Source organism: Colossoma macropomum, unplaced genomic scaffold (assembly GCF_904425465.1).
Source record: "Colossoma macropomum unplaced genomic scaffold, Colossoma_macropomum, whole genome shotgun sequence".
Classification (NCBI taxonomy): domain Eukaryota; kingdom Metazoa; phylum Chordata; class Actinopteri; order Characiformes; family Serrasalmidae; genus Colossoma; species Colossoma macropomum.
Genome location: NW_023494796.1, coordinates 26,377,663 through 26,399,215, shown reverse-complemented (window position 1 = coordinate 26,399,215; position 21,553 = coordinate 26,377,663). Strand labels below are relative to the sequence as shown.

General features: G+C 38.5%; 1 protein-coding gene across 1 annotated transcript in view; it reads right to left on the bottom strand.

The window, feature by feature from the left end:
- The window catches only part of LOC118816675 (receptor-type tyrosine-protein phosphatase delta-like), a 701,473-nt gene that overhangs the window by 440,670 nt on the left and 239,250 nt on the right, over window positions 1–21,553 (bottom strand). The window contains exon 5 of the mRNA XM_036583195.1: window positions 1,483–1,558. The gene's annotated coding sequence lies outside the window, so the exon portion shown is untranslated. The remainder of the gene's footprint in view (window positions 1–1,482; window positions 1,559–21,553) is intronic.

The window sequence follows — 21,553 nt, the reverse complement described above, 5'->3', positions numbered from 1 at the left end:
CCCACAGGATCACTACAGAGCAGGGTGGGTGATCATTCTCAGTGACACTGATGTAGTGGTGGTTTGTTAGTGTTGTATTGCTACGACCACTGATGAAGGACTAGAGGATGACCAACACAAACTGTGCAGCAAGAGATGAGCTACTGTCTCTGACTTTACATCTATAAGGTGGACCAACAAGGTAGGAGTGTCTAATAGAGCGGACACAGTGTTTAAAAACTCTGATTCACTCATACCAGCACAACACACACTAACACAGCACCACCATGTCAGTGTCACTTCAGTGCTGAGAATGATCCACCACACAAATAATACCTGCTGGGGTTCTGTGGGGGTCCTGATCACTGAAGAACAGAGTAAAAGGGGGTTAACAGACAGATGGACTAATTGCAATGGCAGAACTACAAAGTGCTCCCATATAGTAAGTGGAGCTGATAAAAATGGACAATGAGTGTAGAAACAAGGAGGTGGTTCTAATGTTAGGGCTGACCGGTGTATACCAAGTGAAACAGTCCACCAGAAAAACTGATTTTTTCAGATTTACCCATATTTTATGATCATCACAACCACTGTTTTCACTGATTTCTGAGTTCTTTACAATTCGCATCAAACCACTCTGAATGACTTAGTTTACATATCAACCACTAAATTAATCAGAAATTCCTTTTAATAAGTTGTAGAAAACAGGTTATCAACCTTGGAACATATTATTATTATTATTGTTATTGTTATTATCATTATTATTATTATTATTATTAAAATAGAAAATATGCAATATTCGAAAAGTCTGGACTCCCTCTGTAAAATTAAGTTTTTCTGATTAAGTGAAAATAAGTTGCACATCTTTTTGAAGAAATATTGTTTCAAGGAAATCAAGTGATCTTACCAGTAGATTAAAATAAATTGGTTAAAACTGAAAAAATGACTAGAAGTAACTATGAACCACGTAAATACAGTTATGGAACAGTTGCCTCCACAAGATTATGTTGGTCAGTTAATGCAGTCTTTTGCAATTATATGTTATGTTGATTTTCTAAGTGAAAACAAGTTATCATTGACTTGTACTACAGTGAGATAAATCATCGCTGACGAGAGCGAGCTTGAAGAGAGTCTTCCTTACTGAGCTCCTGCTAACCAACACTCGTCTTCAGTCCTTCTATTGTTCCTTTTAGTCCAGTTAATAGAGACGATACAAGCTACGGCTGTTTTTCATGCTAACAGCCATCCCCTCTCAGGGAGATAACGACTATTGGGTTTCAAGTACAAGCAAAGACGCATCTGTCTTAAAGCAAATCGCTGTTTTGACTGATCTGTTGGAGAACTGCATAAGGACCTTCGCTCTGTTTAATGCCAACATGAAATAACATTCAGAGCAAGCGGTTTAGCTTCTGTCAGTTGACATTTTGGGATAATTTAGTGAGATTAAGACAGTGTGTGCTTTTGACATTTAGTGCCTCAGAAACAGTTGGTGTTTAATCTTACCAGTTTAAGGACGACAGGATGGATGAGCTGCCCTGACCAGAGGAACGAAAGAATACAACTCCTCCTCCGAATTTCCCTGAAAGACACAAATAAGAGACAGAGTTAGAGACTTAGACCATATGACCACTCTCCTTCAATATCAATCAATATCGAAAGAAGCCCACATGATGGCACATGACACATCAACTAAAAGAACAGATGGACTTTAAACAATTTAAAGGGTTCATTATCATTTTTCTGAGGAGGAGGAATCTATGGCATTTGTGTGATTTTATCCCTTACAAAAAAGTCACATGGATGTCACATAAAATTAAACACATCGTTCACGTAAAATGTAAGCATGTGGTTTTTGCACACTTTACATGTGACATATGATTTATATATGTGATTATGTGATTTAACTGTAAGAGATGCTCTAAAACAGTCATAATTTATGTTTACATCACCCTTTCCCAACCTTTCTTTATCCCTTTTAATTAAACAAGCTGTTCTTGTTTCTGTGTCTTTAAGACTGGTATATGTAAATGATCTCCATTCTGATTGACTGTCCTGTAATGCAACTCGTTCAAAAAGTCCAGGCTGAAACACTGCTTATAACTAAAATGTGAATGGGTGGGGCTAAACGGATGCAGGCTGAATAGGTGGATATATGTAAATGTGTAGGTTTTTGTGACATCACAAAAACAATAAATCCAAAACAGGCTTCAAAACAGACATCTTTAATAACATGAATGATGATAAATTTTAAGTTTGTTTTAAACTTTCCTATTGCTTTTTTTTACAACAAACATAGACGGACTTGCATACTCACGTATGTACATTGTGTACATGCTAGTCTATCTTGTTCTACTGAAATCTTGCTGCATTAACCTACATTAAAGAATATTTTTTCCTATTAAATGTGACAATAATTAAAAACTACAGTTACAAAGATGCTTTTTTAGTTTAGATGCTTTTTTAAAAACAAATTTAATGAAGAAAATGGTCCTGTATAGAACCATGAGCACTCAAAGAACCCTTTGCATGCATAAATGGGTCTTTGCATGGTGAAATAGTTCCTCAGACTGATGGATAATGTGTTAAAAAGGGTTCTATATAGCATCAAAAAGAATTCTTACATTGTTACACGTTTGACATCATAACAACAGAAGAACACGCTTTGGTACTGTATAGAACCCTTTTCAAAAAGGGTTCTTACATTGTTATGACATCAAACACATTCTCTGTCAATCTGAAGAACCATGTCACCAGGCAAGGAACCATTTAAGCATTCAAATGGTTCTTTGAGTGTTCATGGTTCTTTGTAGATCCACTGTCTTTACTAAAGGACCCTTAAAGAATCATGTTTTAAAAAGAATGTACTTAAAACTTTACAATAACCAAATAACCGAATATGTCCCTCTATGTATGATGCCAAAACACTATCATTCTGTTGCGAATCAATCGTGGCTGGTGCTAGAGCAGTAGATCTTAAGCTCCATCAGCCCTAAAAGTGTTAATCTGCCTGCTCTGTTTGCACTAGACCCACAGGACAGCTAATTTATTCGCTGATTGATTGAGGAGAACTGCAGTGGCCTCTGCACAAGCCCAGGCCAGAGCAATCAATGACAAAGTGTTCAAAACAAGCTCATACTGAACCACTCACTGCCAGACCTGCCAGACTTGAGCAATCAATGACTCAAAGAGAGCAGAGGATAAGGAGATAACACTTGTGCACACCCTCAGAACAAACCAATCGATGACAGAGCACAGGGCACCAAGTTACTTAAAAAAGCCAAGTCATGCCGAAACGTGAATAAAGGTTTTTGTCATTTTTTATTTTTATTTCTGCAAGTAGCTCATTATGTTCTTATTATCTCCCGCGTCATACAAACCCTTGACTGTTTTGACAACGTTTTCGGCTAAGTTAGGACATGGGACAAAAGATAATGAGGCATATTTGTCTCTTGTTCTTTTCTTCTGATTTTCAATGAGGCAGACTGCATTGTAACCCCCTTTTCTCTAGAACAAGAAAAAAGAAAAAGAGTTTTAAAGTATTAAAGTGAAAAAAGAAAGTTTTTCTTGCTCTCGCTCTTTTGCTCTCTCTCTCTCTCTCTCTCTCTCTCTCAGAGGCTCCTCCAGAGAGCTTTCTGTTTATTTACTAGCACCAGCTAATTATGTGGGAATAGCTGTTTACCCACAAGATCAAAAGGTTTCTTCCCTTTCTTCTAGAGCGATCTAAAAACGAGCGCTTTCATTCCAAGCGCCAACAAAGAGTGCTGTGTTCTTGCGCCGCCCAGTTAGCGCACTCATTAATTAGCTTGTATAATTAGTTTAATGATTTACAGAAACATGGTCTCAGCCACCCTAGAAGCTATGCTAATACACTCCTGTCTATAGCAATTACACTTCTAATCAGTTAGCTCAAGTAGCTTAGCCCTGCAGTCAGATATTGGATGTGGCGTCAGTGCTAGCAGTGTACCGAAGGAGCTAAGATGGCGTCCCAGGGCCTAAGGCAAACACGTTCAGAGTTACTCCAAGTGTGTCCTGAAGGGTTCACCCAAAATATCATTCAAAAAACAGGACGAAACATCAATGCAGATTAACATTATGAAGTAGCACTAGCATTTTGGCACTTTAAGACTTTAAAATAGGTTGATGCCTGAGCTAAGTTGAGCTAATTAGATTCTTCTTGTGCATAACAGAGTTACAAAAGATTAAGATTACGTGACCCTTATTAGTCCCATAATGGGGAAATTTCACCTCCACATTTAACCCATCCGTGCAGTGAAACACCACATACACACTAGTGAATGCACACACACTAGGGGGCAGTGAGCACACTTGCCCGGAGCAGTGGGCAGCCCTATCCACATTGCATAGGGAGCAGTTAGGGGTGAGGTGCCTTGCTCAAGGGCACTTCAGTCACATACTGTCGGCTAATGGAATTAAACTGGCGATCTTCTGGTCACAGGGCCGGTTTCCTAACCTCCAGGTAATGCCCCATGTAAATGAGGTTAAATACATACATGAGTGCACAAACAAGCAGCAGTATGAATGACTGATAGCATTTATTGCTGTTTGAGTTAAAATTTAGATTAGCAGTGACACCAGAGTTACAGTCTGCTGCAGATTGGCTGCATCCAGATTGTATAGTAAACACTAAGTTTAGCAACCTCGCTGCTGGGCTGCTTTAGTTCAATTTAGTGCATCATGTGCTTTCAAAGAGGAAGGATATGATAATTATTTATTATCATCCACCCTAATTTTTGGTAATATGAAGCTAAAGTCAGCTATTCGCCAGCTTCTCGATAGGGACATCATTAGACCTTGATCTATTTTTTGACATCAGATCTATTTTTTGCTTTCTATTGTCATTTAATTATTTATACAGGGTGATTCAAAAAGATTCATCCGATTTCAAAATGATGTTTAAGTAAGCATAAAGTTTAGGTTGTAATTTTACAAGTACTCAATATGAACCTCCTCCAGCTGTACGGACAACAACGTCATAGGTCAACGTCATAGTCAAATTCATCCCATACTCGATTGAGCATGTCGGGTGTGGCTGTACTCACAGCTCTTCCAATGTGATTTCGGAGATCATCCAGTGTTTTTGGGAGTGGCACATAAACAGAATCCTTAACGTACCCCCACAAAAAAAGTCACACAGCGTGAGATCTGGTGATGTCAGAAAACTCTATGACCCCCTCTTTCAATTGGTATGTGATTGGTTCCTAGGCACCTTGAAATCAGATGAATCTTTTTGAATGACGCTGTATTATTAATACATTATAGAACTAACTCAAGATGTGGGTGATAAGGCATGTGATGTTGTACACTGCTTCGAATTCACTGCAAACCTATGTTTTGCATACAAACAGCAGGGGGAGATATGACCACTTCCTTTTCATATACCTTACATTAATTTTTAACATATGATTGAGACACAGCATATTTTATTTCTGTCTTTCTATTTTGTAATTGTAATTCAGCACCCCTCTCTCTCTCTCTCTCTCTCTCTCTCTTTTTAGATTTTTTTCTGATGAAGGCATCAGCATTCATGCTTAGTTCTACTGTACCAATTCATGATGTATGATGGAGAGAGGAATTGGGGAATAAAAAAGGAAGAAAGGACGTGTCAAGTTGAGCTCCTCTCAGTAAAATGGTGAGCAGGGCAAGCACAGGCTTAGACAGGGAACAGGGGATCAAGTGGTGAGAGAGAAAAAGAGACTGAGGAAGAAAGACCAGGTCAAGCATTGAAGATTCAGTGTATAAACAAATACAGACAAAAAATACTGCTAGTTTAGTTTAGACTATCCTGTATTTTTTTTATAAACAAAATAACAAATACAAATAATATTAACACAACCAGTAGTGATTTTATGCATGTCAATGTTTTCCTTTAACCAGTTCCAAACTTCACGGAAGGCCAGCATTAATTGTAGTTCTCCGCCAACACTTGGTTTTACTGATCAAAACTTCATTAAGTTGAATCAAGCGAACAACTGAACAAATTCATGTGATGGCTGAGAGCCTTCAGGAGAAATAACAGATGCTTGTTACTTTTTACTGTGTGTGTTTATATCTAATGTCACTATAATAAAATGCTATCTAAATTGTTGCTGTTGGAGCAAAATTTGGAAAACATCTGAAACGTTTCTGCTTAGTTTTATATATATTTAAAAGTGCACTCTTAAAAAAACAAATAAAGGTAAAAACATAAAAAACAAAGGTGGAAAAATGAAGGTGTGAAAAAGCGTTCTTTAAGAAATCACATGAACGAGTGTGAAAAACCTTTAGAATGCTTAAAGAACCTCCACTGATGTAAAGGTTCTGCATCAATTAAACCTTTCCTAGAACCGTACATCCAAGCCAAGAACCATTATGCACTAAGTCATAGGTTTCCCACTGCAGCATAACATGAACCTACAGAACCACGACCTGTTTCCTTGCCGCTAGCTCTCCTCTGCTTAGCTCTGCCATCTTTCATTTCTTTTCTTTATTTTCAGAAGCTTCTTATGTTTTTTTTCTTCTGAGCTTAACAGAGCAACGGGCTGTAGAGACACAAGGAGCCTGGCCAGCAGAATGTGTGGATAGAGCCGCTAATGCGAGTACAGGTGGCAGAAGCGAGCAACGGTTTCACAATAAATTTAAATGCTATGTATAGTTCAGTAGCCTCATCTTCCACCCTCACTAGCACAGCCCATCCTGCTAAGGCCAAGCTGCTGCTCAGAGACCACAGCACAAAGCCAGAGCAGAACATTAGTCTCCTAAAGGCGGTGAACATAATGACGAAAGAACCGGAAGTGTCGGCTGGCCAGAGAGCCCCAGTACAGCCGGTGAAAGATGTGTTCTGTACCTTTCTGTTCTGTACTTGTTTCCACAGTTAAAGCCGCTGATCAGTATTCCATTCTAAATTTAAACTCTTCGCTTTGCGTCAGAGCGCTGATTAAAACTTTAACCGCGTTCAGACTGAACAGAGATGTTTCACACCACACTGACTTCACTCCTCACAGCAGGTGTTTTCTCCTAGAAATTTGCCAGCTTTCTCTCACATACACACACACACACACACACACACACACAGATAAACCTGAGAAATTTGTGTGTGTATGTGTGTTTGTGCACCTGAGATCACACGTTTATCTGACACCATTCTGCCAAAGCCAAAAACGAGAGAGTCTCATGATCAGCACACTTACAAATTAGACACACAAAGAGAAAACACATAGGAACTCTACCGCTGATAATTAGATGGGGGGGGTAGAGACAGAGAAAGAGAAAGAGAGAAAGAGAGAGAGAGAGAGAGAGAGAGAGAGAGAGAGAGAGAGAGAGAGAGGAGAAAGAGAGGGAGGGATAGAGTGAAAGACAGAGAGAGGGGGACAGAGACAGACAGAGTGGAAGAGTTAGACAAAGAGAGAGAAAGACAGTGAGACACAGTATGAGAAAAAAAGAAAAAAGAGGAGGGACTGAGAGGGAGAGAATGAGAGAAAGAGGGAGGAAGAATGAGAGAGAGGGGAAAGAGAGAATAAAAAGTGGAAAGAAAGAAAGAAACAAAAAGGAAAGAAAATGAAAAGAGAAGAGACAGAGAAACAATGATAGAAAGACAGAGTGAGAAAGGAGAGAACAAATGGGAGCCGCTGTTTGGATCAGAATGTAAACAATCCGCTATTGTTTGTGTCTTAATTTCCCAGGATGCCGCTGTGGGTCCTGCAGTAAATTATCATTTATTCACAGTTGAAAATCATCTGTGACTCAAATTCACTGTTATTTATGCAATTAAGGCACTGTCTGTGCGCAATTACCACATTTCAACAGCACACACACATCACCAGAGTGATGGAGAGAGTTTAATGTGGAAGTAACTGTTAAGAGTCACAATGTTTGGTCATTATATTCTTAAGTAGCTACTGTAGGTTGGACAAGCTTTACAGAATAAAGCTAAAAAAAAATCACAGAAACTGTAGAACAGACTCAGGTTATATAACAATACCTACATTTAGAGTGAGTTATTCATTCAACCTAATGAGAAACTGTGGAACCCACTCAGTTTATATCACAATACCTACATTTAGAGTGAGTTATTCATTCAACCTAATGAGAAACTGCAGAAGATGTGGAGCATGTTAGGTCAATTAACCCTTAAAATCTAGGCTTATTAAAAAAAAAAAACACTATTGAAACTATTTCAATAACTAACATGAATTTTGAGGGTGAGTAATTGAAACATAGATCCTCCTACAGGCCTTTAGAGTTTGAAAGACAAAAACATTGCTGATTCAAAAACTCAAATTTTTAACTGACAGGTATTTCCTCTCATGAGCATATGTTGTATCTTTACAGAGGGAACCTTGATTAAAGACAAACCAGTTGACTGCAGTGTGCACTGAGGCCCAGTAAGAAATGCTGTCAACTACATCACTGTTAAGCATCTTTCTGAAATAACTACCTTCTGAAAAAAAGAATAAATGAGAAGATATATTAAAACCATCCTGTCAGAAAAAAAAAGTACTGTACAGGTACATTTTTCATTCATCAATGTACAATGTAATTGTACCCTCAAAGGTGCAACCGTGGTTTTAAGGTCCAACTATGTACCTTCAAGAAGTTTTTTTTTCCAGGTGAATAGTACGTATTTGTGCATTGTCATAATCAAATGTTTTAAAACAGGCTAAAAGGCTGAAGACTAGATTTGGTGTACGGAGTCAATACAGCTTGGAAAATGCAATTTCAATGGATTATGGAACAATTATGTTCTCTAATTAGTTGCAGAGACATATCCTTAAGAGGAACCACCCTGGTGACAAAAGAGGTACTGCCCCAATAACGGTTTTGTAACTTTGTTCTGAGAATGTAGTAAATGAAACATGATAAATGTTATCTGTGAAACAATACATGTTTTCTCACTTTAGCTGTTACTATTTCAAAACAGACACATAGCTTAGCAGAATTGTTAAATGTGTGATCCGATCATTATCGGGTTTCTGCATTTATCTGATTATTCAAATGGTCATGTAAACAGCGTACTCCGATTTCTTAGATCTGAGTAAAGTCTAGAAATCTGATGAAGAGAGCTGGATTTTAGCTCATCATCAGATGTCAATGCATATATATTCTGATTTCTTTCGGATTTCTCAGTCTGCGTATGTGTGAGAACAGACTGAGTTGACAGCAAAACACTTTTGGAGCGATGCTGAAACCAACTACATTCTCATTTCCACTGAAGCTATCATCATCGCCACTATTGTGAGTGAGTTAGCAGCAGGTTAATGCTGGAGTAGCCAGCCAACATGGGACAATAAGGGGTTTTTCACACACTGGCTAAGACTAAGGTTATCAACAGAATGGTAGAAAAAAGTTAGATAGCTACATTCATTAACTAGAAGTACAAAACTCGCACCTAGCCAGCATTACCTAATAAAAATGTGTTGAATATTAAATATAATGAATATGCTGCTACAGTTGTTGCCCCTTGTTTAAGCTGACATTACGCACATGACTTACATTTAAACACTCCCAAAACTTTTTTTTCAGAGACAGGCTGATGAAAAAACAATAGTCTACATTCATAAATAACAACATTATCTAGGTTAGCACAGATGTTAGCCAAGGTGCCAAGAGCATGGCAGATAAAATAGCTAGATAGGTAGAAAGCAAGCTATGCCATCTTGTGACAATCATTAGCTAGAAGAAAAAAATGGTGACTAACCAAGTTAGTTACCTAGTGACAATATGACAGTCATTTTTTAACAAATGCCACTAGTTTCTGCCAACGTCATGGCTGCGGTTTAAAACGAAAACTGACCAAAAACTCTTTCAGAGGTAAGCTGTTGACAAGACATTACTCTTGTCTACACTCACAAACAGCAACAGAATTAATAGAAGCAGCCCTGACATTAGGTAAATTACCAAAAGCATGGTAGAAATAGCAGATGTCAAGCTTGATAGCTAGCTGAACTAGCCAGCTCCAATTATGACGTAGAATTTTTTTTTTAAATGGAGCTGAACCCACATTAAAAAGTAGGCTAACATTATCTAATGAAAATATGATAGTGGCTTTAAGCTCTAAGCCTCTAATTTTTCTTTTGTCGTGGCACACAAACATAAAACTGCCCCATATCTATTTCAAAGATTCAAAGACTCAAAGAGAAATTACTCCTGTCTAGCCTTATAAACAATAAAAAGAGCACATAATAAAGTACTACTTTCTCATGATATCATTTTTAGCTATCAGACACTTTCCCTTATCATGTATCTTTGGCAATCGAGGCATACGGCAGCTGGATCCTTCCGGAGGAACGTGGTGATTAAAGACAAACCAGGTGACAGTAGTGTGTACAAGCGTCCCTGAGGGACAGCCAGAAGATGCCAGCACTACAAAACGAAGCAGAGCTTTCTCGTTTACAGTGACAGACGTTTGAAGAGCCAGCTGGACTCGTCTTTTTCTCCTGCCCATCATAAGGCACGAAGCCACCTGCAAATGAGGCCTGGAAGAACGTTTTCGAAGCAGCACTGAATAGCATACAGCTAAAGGACTAAATGCTAATTGACGTTTCTAAGCTCCACCCACAAATACGTTCTTTCGTAGCTAATGTTGCTATGTTGGGCTGTACAGAATGTTTGTACACAAAACACCTATTGAACCTAATGCCTTTAGACTGGAGCTTAGATTAACATTGAGATAAACATTTCCAGTTTAAAAGGCTACATTACTGAGCTGGACTGCCTTGATGTAGCTAAAAGAAACTAGGCAGGTTGAAAAAGTCAACAAATTAGATCCTTTGCCAAAACTGGCTGCCTCCAATCTATCCTAACAGTATGACTTTGCACATATATACAAAATAAACAGTATCTGAAAAAATACATTTGTGGGCATGGAAGCATGGATAGACCAGATTAATGCAACAATGCCAAGATAAATGTATTGAAAAGTATAATTATAATGTTGCTTCAGGTAGCTAAAATGCAGTGTTAACAAACAGAATGGGTCAAATCCAAAAAGGTGGGGAATGGAAGGACGGATGGATGAATAGATGGATGGATGGATGGATGGATGGATGGATGGATATATACATAGATGAACAGTTAGATAAATAAATACACAGTTAGACAAACAAACAGACCGATAGATAGATAGATAGATAGATAGATAGATAGATAGATAGATACACAGATATAGAATGATAGATAGACATGGGGTAAGTGGAAAGTGTCAAGTTCAGATAATGTAATGAACTAAATAGTCACAGAAGTAGAAGTGGACACTGAATGAGAGTAAAACCTAAAGAAGATAGATAGATAGATAGATAGATAGATAGATAGATAGATAGATACACAGTTAGACAGACAAAAAGACAGACAGAAATAAGACAAGTGCTAAGATACTAAGACACAAAGGGAGCGAGAGACAGAGGATGTGGGAATGTGTGAAAAAGAAGAACAGTGGAGAGAGAGTAAGATGAGAGCTCACTGAGTAAGAGTGAAACCTAAAGGAAACAGATACAGACATTGGGGGGGGCACATTAGTAAAGGAGGTAATGTAATAAAGGAAGTTGAGGCGTCTGGCTGAAGGCCTTTAAAGAAACTGGAGCTGCAGCACTTTCCCTGCTGTAAACGATAGCATTGATCATGTATAATAAAACTATTTCCTGCACTAGCTTACCTGGCCTCGGGACCCAGGCAGGGGCTTAGGGAGAATATCACATTCTATATTAAAATCCCAGCAGACAACCCATCCATCCACTTATCCATCCATCAGTCCATTTTTACTCTATCATTTTGCCACCTATCTTCCTTAAAGACCCCATATCGTACTATTTGCTAGCATTTCTTTCATAATATAACTAATAACATTTGTGTGGGCTTATGTACCAGAAAACAGTTGGGATTTATTTCTTTTCCCACCTCTCTTCATCCCTCAGAATTAAACAGGCTGTTTCTGTTACTGTGCCTTTAAGGACATATGCAAATGATCTGTTATGATTGGCTTTGTGCCTCATTCAAAAAGCAGGCCCAGGTAAGACACGCCATTTAACTCCAGATTGGGCAGAACTAAGCAACTGTAGGCTGAGCAAGTGGGTATGTGTAAATCACAATCATATTGGATTAAAAACAGGCCATTTTTGCAGCCTAGTTTCCATTTGTGGACCATTTAAACCTAGCAGTGAAAGGTATGCTTTATAACTGTAAAGGGCTATTATCACAGACCGATTTTACTCACTTTTTAAAACAAAACAGTCTGATATATTACATAAAAAACTATGGAAGCATCTATGAAAACACAGCTACAAAGAAAGCCGTTTTCTAATTCTTTGGTTTTATGACCTCACAAAAACCAACATATTTACATACAGCTGTTTAGCTACGCCTTTTCACATTGAAGTTATAAGGAGTGTTTCAGCCTGGGCTGCTTCTTGAGTAAGGCACAATACAGGGCAGCCAATCAGAACAGAGATCATTTACATACATTAGTCTTAAAGGCACAGTTACAAAAACAGCCTGTTCAATTCTAAGGGATAAAGAGAGACTGGAAAATTGTCATGTAAAAATAAACCCACAATGTTATAAGCAGACATAAAATAAAAAGAATAAATATAAATTATGGGTGCTTTAACAATGTTTGCATACTACATCAAACTCTTGTATTTAAAAAAATCAAATAAAAACTGTGTGTTGCATTACTGGGGCCCTTTAATGTTAGCAGCTGAATTACTTCCTTTCTGTATTCCCAGATTTCTCTCTGAAAGACCTGGAGGTTCCACAGGCCAAACAGTAAAATAATGCACACTGTATTATATGTGAGATTTATAACTCAAGGCCTTTTGTCATCGTATAAATCTTTCTGGGGCAAGTGATATACGAGTTTGAGAGAGCAGAAGGGCATTTTTAGGTCATGCAAATGCAGTGCATCCCCTCCACACATACACAACCGTAACCAAATTAATTTGGGGGCTCTGGGAGTGACTCCTTGCTGCGCTTAAGTGGGCTAGACAGCAGGGGGCGGCGAAGAGAGCAATAGTCATAAATCTAATAGAGAGAGAGAGAGAGAGAGAGGGAGAGAGCAAGCAAACGAATGAGCGAGTGAGTGTGTGCTTGAGAGTGGACAAAGAAAAGAGGGAGAGACAAAGAGAGCAGGTGACAGAGAGACAGTAGGTGAAGGTAGAGAGAAAGTGTGATAGAGGGAAACAGAGCCGAGAAAGAGGGGGACAAAGCAATAGAGTATGTAGAAAGACAAGGAAAAAGAGAGGAAGAGAGAGAGAATGGAGATAGAAAGAGAAAGGGAGGAGAGTTTAGAGAAAAGGTGAAAGAGAAAAATCAAGAGAGAAAGAGAGACAAGAGGGATGGATAGAAAAAGAGAGAAAGAGAGAAAGAGAGAGAGAGGAAGAGCAACAGAAAAAGTGAGTGTGAAGGAGAATAGTGTGAGAATAAAAAACCTGGAGAGAGAGAGAGCATGCGAGAGAGAGTAAATTAGAGAGTGAGAAGAAAAGAGATGGGAGGGACAAGAGTAAGAATGAAGGATGATATAAATTGAGGATGAAATGAAGCACGGGAGAGGAAAAGAAAGAGAAAAAACAAGCAGAGAGGTAAATGTATGTATGGCAGTTCCTAAATTCACCACTGGTCTGTGCTGTTGATCCAGTAATGTGTGACTCCACTGGTGACCCAGATATGGAGCTCCACCACATACCTGCACACTCACAGATGTAAAAATATCATCATGGGGACTACAGAGTGAACTAAACAGACTCATACCCATGACTTTGAGACTCGAGGTCCCAAGACCTGGCTGCTTCAAGCATATATCATACCCACTCATACCCACCTATACTGGACCATGGTCTTTGTCCACATGCACATTTAGCCTTTGTAATTTGCACCACTGGTGTAAAGGATGCCCACGTTACTCTAAAACAGCCTTCAGACCCATTGTACTTCCACAAACTCAGCCACAACTACAAACATTTGAATGTTTTGACAAAAGAAGTAAATATTTTGTTTATTTTTGTCCAAACACATCCGTAAGCACCACATAATGAGTACACTCTATTGATAGACTAGCACGCAGGCCTGAATGCTACTGCTAAACATGAAACCGCACCTGAACCTGCTTGCACGCTCTGTTTTATGGAGCTTTGCTGTGTTGCTGAGAGCTTGAGTTGATGTACAGAAAATGTTACAAAATGTTGGTAGTACACTAGCTAATTATTAGCATGTTTTTGTGGAATTGGTGATCGCACCTGGGAGAGAACCAATCAGCAGTTAGACCCACTGTGCTAAAGTTCAATCCGCTTCTGCTGCTACACTTCAGGCAAGCTTATTAAGCAAGAGCAAAGATCCACTGTGATCTTTCACCGAGCCAACACATCCCTCTCATCATCCATGGCTTTATACAGGGGCACATTCACCTCTAGCATGGGCATACTCCTTCAAATAAAAACCAGTCTACTACATTAAAAAATCACTAGAAGAAAGTCAGGCCCCAGACATCTAGAGCTAAATACAAACACACCTTGCCTTTACATGCGCATATAGGCATTTACATACCCACATGCTGCCCCTAATCAATCATGAGAGTTGAGAGTCCATGTACAATAGCCTTATTGTAGAGAGTATAAAGACACCTGCTCACATAATGATGAGGTTAAAACTGCCTCTAATGAATCATGGGATTTGTAGTTAGTAGGTTAGAATTGTTACCCTCTGAGCTGTTACAAGGCAGGGTTGCCAGATTGCATCAGCGTGATAAAGGGTTGGGGTGCAGGAGACAGACAGGCTATGGTTAAAATGCAAAAGGCTGTACACCTGCAACAGATCCACCTGCCTGTCTGTGTGATGGACCACCACACTGAGGGCCAAACTTTAAAAACCAGAGACAAGGGGTTCCCAATCCCAGTCCTGGTGACCCTTTGCTCTGCACATTTTTGTGTTTTCTCTACTCTACACACCTGACCCAGCCAACGAGGCACTTGTTAATTAGTTGAATCAGGTGTGCTTGATGAGACAAAGCACAGTGTTAGGTTGCCAGGACTGGGGTTGGGAACCCCTGGTCTAGTTCATCTGGTCAAATGCTCTGGACCAGTGCTCTAGAACCTTTAGGCCTGTTTGCAGTACTGTGTTTTAGAACAGGGGTGGCAAACTCAACCAGTGAAGGGGCCATTTTAAAAAATCTCATCAAATCTGTGGGCCAGAGAAAAAAAACACATTTTTAGTTCTTTTTCAATTAATGTTGTGCTATAACCTGAACTGGCCATTGTTTATTCAAAATACGCAAAAACTTCAGCAGTAAAATACAGACACTTGTAGTATACCTTGAAATATCACAAGAATACTTGAAATATTCTACATTTAAAGGTCCTCAGCAGCTCAGTCTTTGAAAGCTACCTATTTGCTTAAACTAGACACCCAGCATCATTTCTTTGCTGCAAGTACATAGATACTTGAGTTCAATTTCTGAGCTGCTGAGCTAATGTTAAGTGTTTATATTGGCTGAACTGCACCTGAAGTGCATTTTGGTGATATGACTGGTGTGGAATTGCGCAGAATTGTGTAGAATTGAGGTGTAACCGCGGTCCCATAGACTGGTTTTGGGGTAGAAGAGCTGGATCACATTACGTTGCTGTGCATGCTGGGGACTGTAGTGCAGCACATTGTGAAACAGGCTAATAATCATAGAAAATTAATATACTTTATACTTATTTATCCTATAATGTCAGACCAATGCATTATCAATCTTTTCAGCAAACATATTCTAGAACGTTTGGGCCAGAAGAGCGCCATGGCAGGCTCTAAAACTATCTAGGCTAATGTGTTCTAGATCATGTCAACAAACATGCTTCAGAACTGTTTTGGCTATTGTGTTCTAGTACCGTTTGGACTAATATGTTATAGCACTGCTTGGACTAAAATGTTATAGTACTGCTTGGTATAATGTGTTCTCATTCTGTAGCATACTGACTATAAATCTAGCATATTCAAGTTCTTTTAGCAGACAGATCAGCATCAGAAAGGGTGTGAAAAATGAAGCCTGCTCAGAGGACAGAAAAATCTAAAGCTATTCTACTGAATTTGATATGCCATTTCTGTAATATGTTCTGGAGGACTGTTCAAACGACCTGTATGGTCCTGAATTACTACTTAAGGAGTATCAGCACACGAACATGATCAGTCATCAAAAACACAGAGGTATCTTCACACTGCCCTGTCTAATGTGTCTGTGCAAATGCGGCCCATAAAGTAATCTCCTGCTACAAGGCTTTATGGAGTTTAAAAGCAGTGTTAGCTCAGGCAAATGGCCTGCTAATAGTAGACTAGCAGCAGCTAGTGTGGCCTGACTGTGTGGGCAGAAGGTGCCATTACTGTGTGTTCATTTGAGCTGCACTGCAAAGAAGTTGTTGCTGAAAGGAACAAATTGTTAAATGTTGAAATGTTGAATATAACAGACATTAAATTATAAGCTGCAGTCTGTGGGCTCCATTTGTTAGACATAAAAAAAAAATCAATGAGTTGACCAGCATAGACATTGTAATCTTTTACAAGTCATAATGGATCAGTTATGCTGTCCAAACTGTGTAAAAACAGTAGTCTGTTCATCTGAAGCAAAGCCATATATGATGGTAAGCTATATGATACTATATATATATATATATATATGATACTATATATATATATATATATATATATATATATATATATATATATGGGATTTACCAGCTTGTGCAAATATTTGCAAAAAATAGCAGTGAAAAATCAATACACTAACTTCAATAGATATGATGTCATTAGGATCTATGTGACTGATCAGTTACATTAAAAAAGTTATGCCCAGCAATTCAATTTATAATACAATAATGTAAAAAATGCCAAAAAACTTATTTTAATTTGTCTGAAGAGAGCAAATACTTGTAAATGTGTAGTTTAGATCTAACAGGACATGTATCCATGTATTTTTCACTACTATACTTAAGTTTACAATTCATATATAAATTCATATTTCCTATTGTTTTGTTAAAATAAAAGTGAATTAAAGTGAAATAAAAAGTGAATTTTGAAAGTGAAATAAAAAGTGAACCTTTTAGTCATCGATTTAAAACAAAAAGTTCTGATTTGTGTCCTAGCAAGTGTGTATGGACATCCAAGGGAAATTAAAAATTTCAGAGGAGCTGTAATGGGTTAATGACAAAGTTATTGTTTGTTTATTCGTTAAAATAAGAGAAAAATTACTGGCTACTAAACTTTTAAAAACCTCATTTGCATGCCCAACCCAAAAACACTTATTTGTCAACAACATGTAGAATGTCCTTTAAATAGTAAATAAATAACACTAATGCTGTTTAGGGCTGTCAGGTGGGATCAGAAATCCGATAAGAAATTATTTTGAATACATTAATATAATACATTTAAAATGATTTAAAAAAAAATCAATACATTATTTTGCAAAGAAACATTAATGCAATTTGCAAAGATACATCAATGCAGGAAACAACATACACACACACACTGTATATATATGTGTGTGTATGTATTTATACACACACATAAACACATTTGGTTACTGTGTTTACATAAGCGTTGACATTTGGAGGGCTGGCTTGTCAAAAAAAGCTGCTATTTAAAACGGTTCATTTGGTTACTGCACACAACAACACATTTATCTGCCCTTCACCTCTAAGTTTGTGAAGTAAACATATCATCTTGTTCAGAAAGTTTTTAAAAAGCTGTCAGATGTTTGCAAATATATCCCTGAAATAATCTAATTCAAGCCAAAATAAACTTCTGTTTTGTTTATGGTCAGCAATGATCTTCCCTCTGCTCAGTGGCCATAATCTGTGATCATGTTATAAACTAACAGTAGTTTTAAACATACGAATGAACATTTTCTACTAACATTTCTCAAATGTGCATTTTCACTAGATGTACTATGATGCTGTTTAACAATTATAGATACAATTCTTCACACATCCATAAATCTCATTAACATGAGCTGTGTGATCCTGTGGAAAGGAAATGTCTGACACAGTCTGCTTAGTGGGGTTTTCGTAAGGAAAAAGAGGAGAGGAGACAGAGGAAAGAGAGGGAGAGACTTATCTAACAGGATTAAGAAAGAACAATGTGTAGGAGCAGAGAAAAAAACTCAGACAAAAGCTCTCTACTAAATGGATGAGTAACTCAGCCTCATTCAGTCTCTCTCTCTCTCTCTCTCTCTCTGTCTCCCTCTCTGTCTCCCATACACACAGTTATGTCCTCAAGAGGCAGGTGTGTGTAACCACAGTGGGTAAGTTTAATTAACACCAGTAAAGAAAGAGAGAGAGAGAGAGAGAGAGAGAGAGAGAACCGAAAAGGAGATAGAGATAAAGAGAGAAAAAGAGGAAATACAGTAAAAAAGAAAGAGAGGGAGAGAGAAAGACAAGGAGCAGAGAGAGAGAAATTGGAAGAGAGACAAAGGGGAGAGAGAGATAAAGAGAGTGAAAAAAGGGAGAGAAGAAGAGAAAGACAAAGAGACAGGAAGAGAAAAATAGGGAGAGAGAAAGACGAAGTGGAAAAAAGAGAGAGGAGAAGGGAAGGAGAGAGACAAAGAGGAGAGAGAGATAAAGAGAGAAGAGTGAAAAAACAGAGGGAGAGAGGAGGGAGAAAAATAGAGGGAGTGAGTATTTCAGTGCTATGTGTGTTTAGTGGTGAATGTGAGTGTTTCAGTGGTGCATTTGAGTGTTTCAGTGGTGAGTGCATGTGTTTAGTGGTGAGTGTAAGTGTTTAGTGGTGAGTGTAAGTGTTTAGTGGTGAGTGCATGTGTTTAGTGGTGAGTGTAAGTGTTTAGTGGTGAGTGTAAGTGTTTAGTGGTGAGTGTGAGTGTTCAGTGGTGCATTTGAGTGTTTCAGTGGTGTGTGCATGTGTTTAGTGGTGAGTGCATGTGTTTAGTGGTGAGTGTAAGTGTTTAGTGGTGAGTGCATGTGTTTAGTGGTGAGTGTAAGTGTTTAGTGGTGAGTGTAAGTGTTTAGTGGTGAGTGTGAGTGTTTAGTGGTGAGTGTGAGTGTTCAGTGGTGAGTATGAGTGTTTCAGTGGTGTGTGCATGTGTTTAGTGGTGAGTGTAAGTGTTTAGTGGTGAGTGTGAGTGTTCAGTGGTGAGTGTGAGTGTTCAGTGGTGAGTGTGAGTGTGTCAGTGGTGTGTATGAGTGTTTCAGTGGTGTGTGTGAGTGTGTCAGTGGTGTGTATGAGCGTTTCAGTGGTGTGTGTGAGTGTGTCAGTGGTGTGTATGAGCGTTTCAGTGGTGTGTATGAGTGTGTCAGTGGTGTGTATGAGCGTTTCAGTGGTGTGTATGAGTGTGTCAGTGGTGTGTACGAGTAGTGTGCATGCGCGGAAGTGTTTCAGTGTATTTCACCCTACCTGGCCCCACAAATATTTCACCCACAAATATTTCACTCTCTTACACTCTCTCTCCCTCATGCACAAACAGTACACAGCCAAAAAGCCTCACACAGTAGTTGAATTTTCCTTGGTTAAATGCATATTTGCGTTTGTGTTTCTATGTGTGTGTGTGTGTGTGTGTGTGTGTGTGTGTGTGTGTGTCTGTGTGCATGTGTGCTTGTGTGTGGGGGGGGCTTTGGTTCTGTATTAAATATTCCATTCTGACAGGCTAATGTATTCTGCTATAGGCTCTCCACTGGTTTACTTAGCTTTCTGTATATTAGCCCCCAAATGCAGGGCCTTTATTGCCGTATCCAGAAGTAGAACACTCATTTAAATATTCACACACTCACTCCCAGTCAAGTTCAAGTTAATTCATTTTTTATCTCAATAGCACTTTTTAACATTCATGATCTTTAACCATGCAATGCAAAGGGAAACAAGTGGCTGCTTCCACATTTTAATCTGCTCTTTTCTTTTAAAGTGCCCATATCATGAGATATTAAACTCTTTACAAAAATGACAGTTTGCTGCAATATGTAAACACTGTTCAAGTCTCAGAACGTACACTTCCATGATCTGCAAAAACAGCCTGTTCTGAATGACTCGATTTTGTAAAGTTACAATGCTCATCAATCTGCCTATTCAGTTTACATTGGATTAGAACAATTAATGTTGATCAAAGAACAACTCTGACTGCATGTTTCACTATAATGGTGCAATTCACATCAAACCACTTTGAATAACTTCTTTCTTTGCATCTTAACGGCTATATTATACAGAAATTCTGATCAGGTGGAATTCACGTTTAACAGCACAGTCTTGCATTAAAACCAAAGCATAAAGGCTCATTAGGAACAACTGTGACAGGTCAAGATGCTCACAGCACATGATAAAAAAACACTGTGATTAGTTAAAGGGCTCATCTGCATTCTGCAGCTTTCTGTGATGTCCACATTGCAAAGACTGATGTCATGATAACGATGAACTCTTTTTCATTGTCGCCATAACATTTCATTTCTGCCTGTTTTAGAGGAGGTGCCTCAGTTGAACTATGTATTTGCAGGATCTGCAGGAAGAGGTTAACAAACTATGTATTGCGCATCCCCAGATTATACTGACGAAATTACGTGTGTGTGTTCTGATGAGTATTATACAAAAAGTCCCTAATGATATTCAAATCACGGTTCTGTGCACTCAAATAATGAAAAGCACTTGCTTTATATTTATCTATAAATAGAAATAACACACTAGACCTCCAGACCTCTATTAATCCTCCTATCTCACACACACTCTCACACACACACACACGGTTCTCTGAGGGGCGCAGAAAGACTTGCTCACAATGAATAATCATTACACAGGGAGTAACGCAAGCACAACAATGCAAACAATTTCTCGGCATGTCAAAAATACAATAATACATGCTGTCCAGCAGGGGGCACCGTGTATTCTGATCTATAACCTCCAAACCAATTTACTTTAGTTTATTTTCAAATAAGCATTACTAAAGGAACAACAAAACAGCCAGTATAACCTTATTAAAATTGCTCCATATGTAAACCTTTACTGTATACACCTGTCCACTTTATCAGAAACATGCATCACTGCTGTCCAAACAAAATTTCGTATCTACATCTTTCGGTTTTTGACATAATTCGGAAGTGCCTGCTGTCCTTTATATTGTTATATTATATGAGTTCATGATGAACGGACCAAAAGAAACTGGCCAAATTGACGTGGAAAAATGTCTGGTTCCATTGACTTACATTAAAAGAAAAGTATGTTTTTCTTTCGCCTGTAAAGTTACTATTTTGGAGCTACGATGTTTTGATCCGACAGCAGTGGTATGCTAGTAGGAGATGACCAACTCTTATTGTTCAGCTTTTCAAATAATATGCCATCTTTAAGCAAAAAAAGCTTGTGAGCTGTCACTCCATTAACATAGAAAATCAAGATATTATGTAATTTGACCAGAGGTTTTGACTGCAGCAGTGTAGAATTACATCAAATAGCTAAATCCAATAACATCTAAAGTGGACTTCCGAGTGGTGCGATGCCGCGGCCATCCATTGTCAGGCATCCAAGAAATCGTAACTGTCCTTTCTCACTCTCTTTTGCTGGGGAGAATGTCTCTCTCGCTCCCCAGCACGATGCTAGATAATTCAGCTGTCTGTTAACTGATGTAACA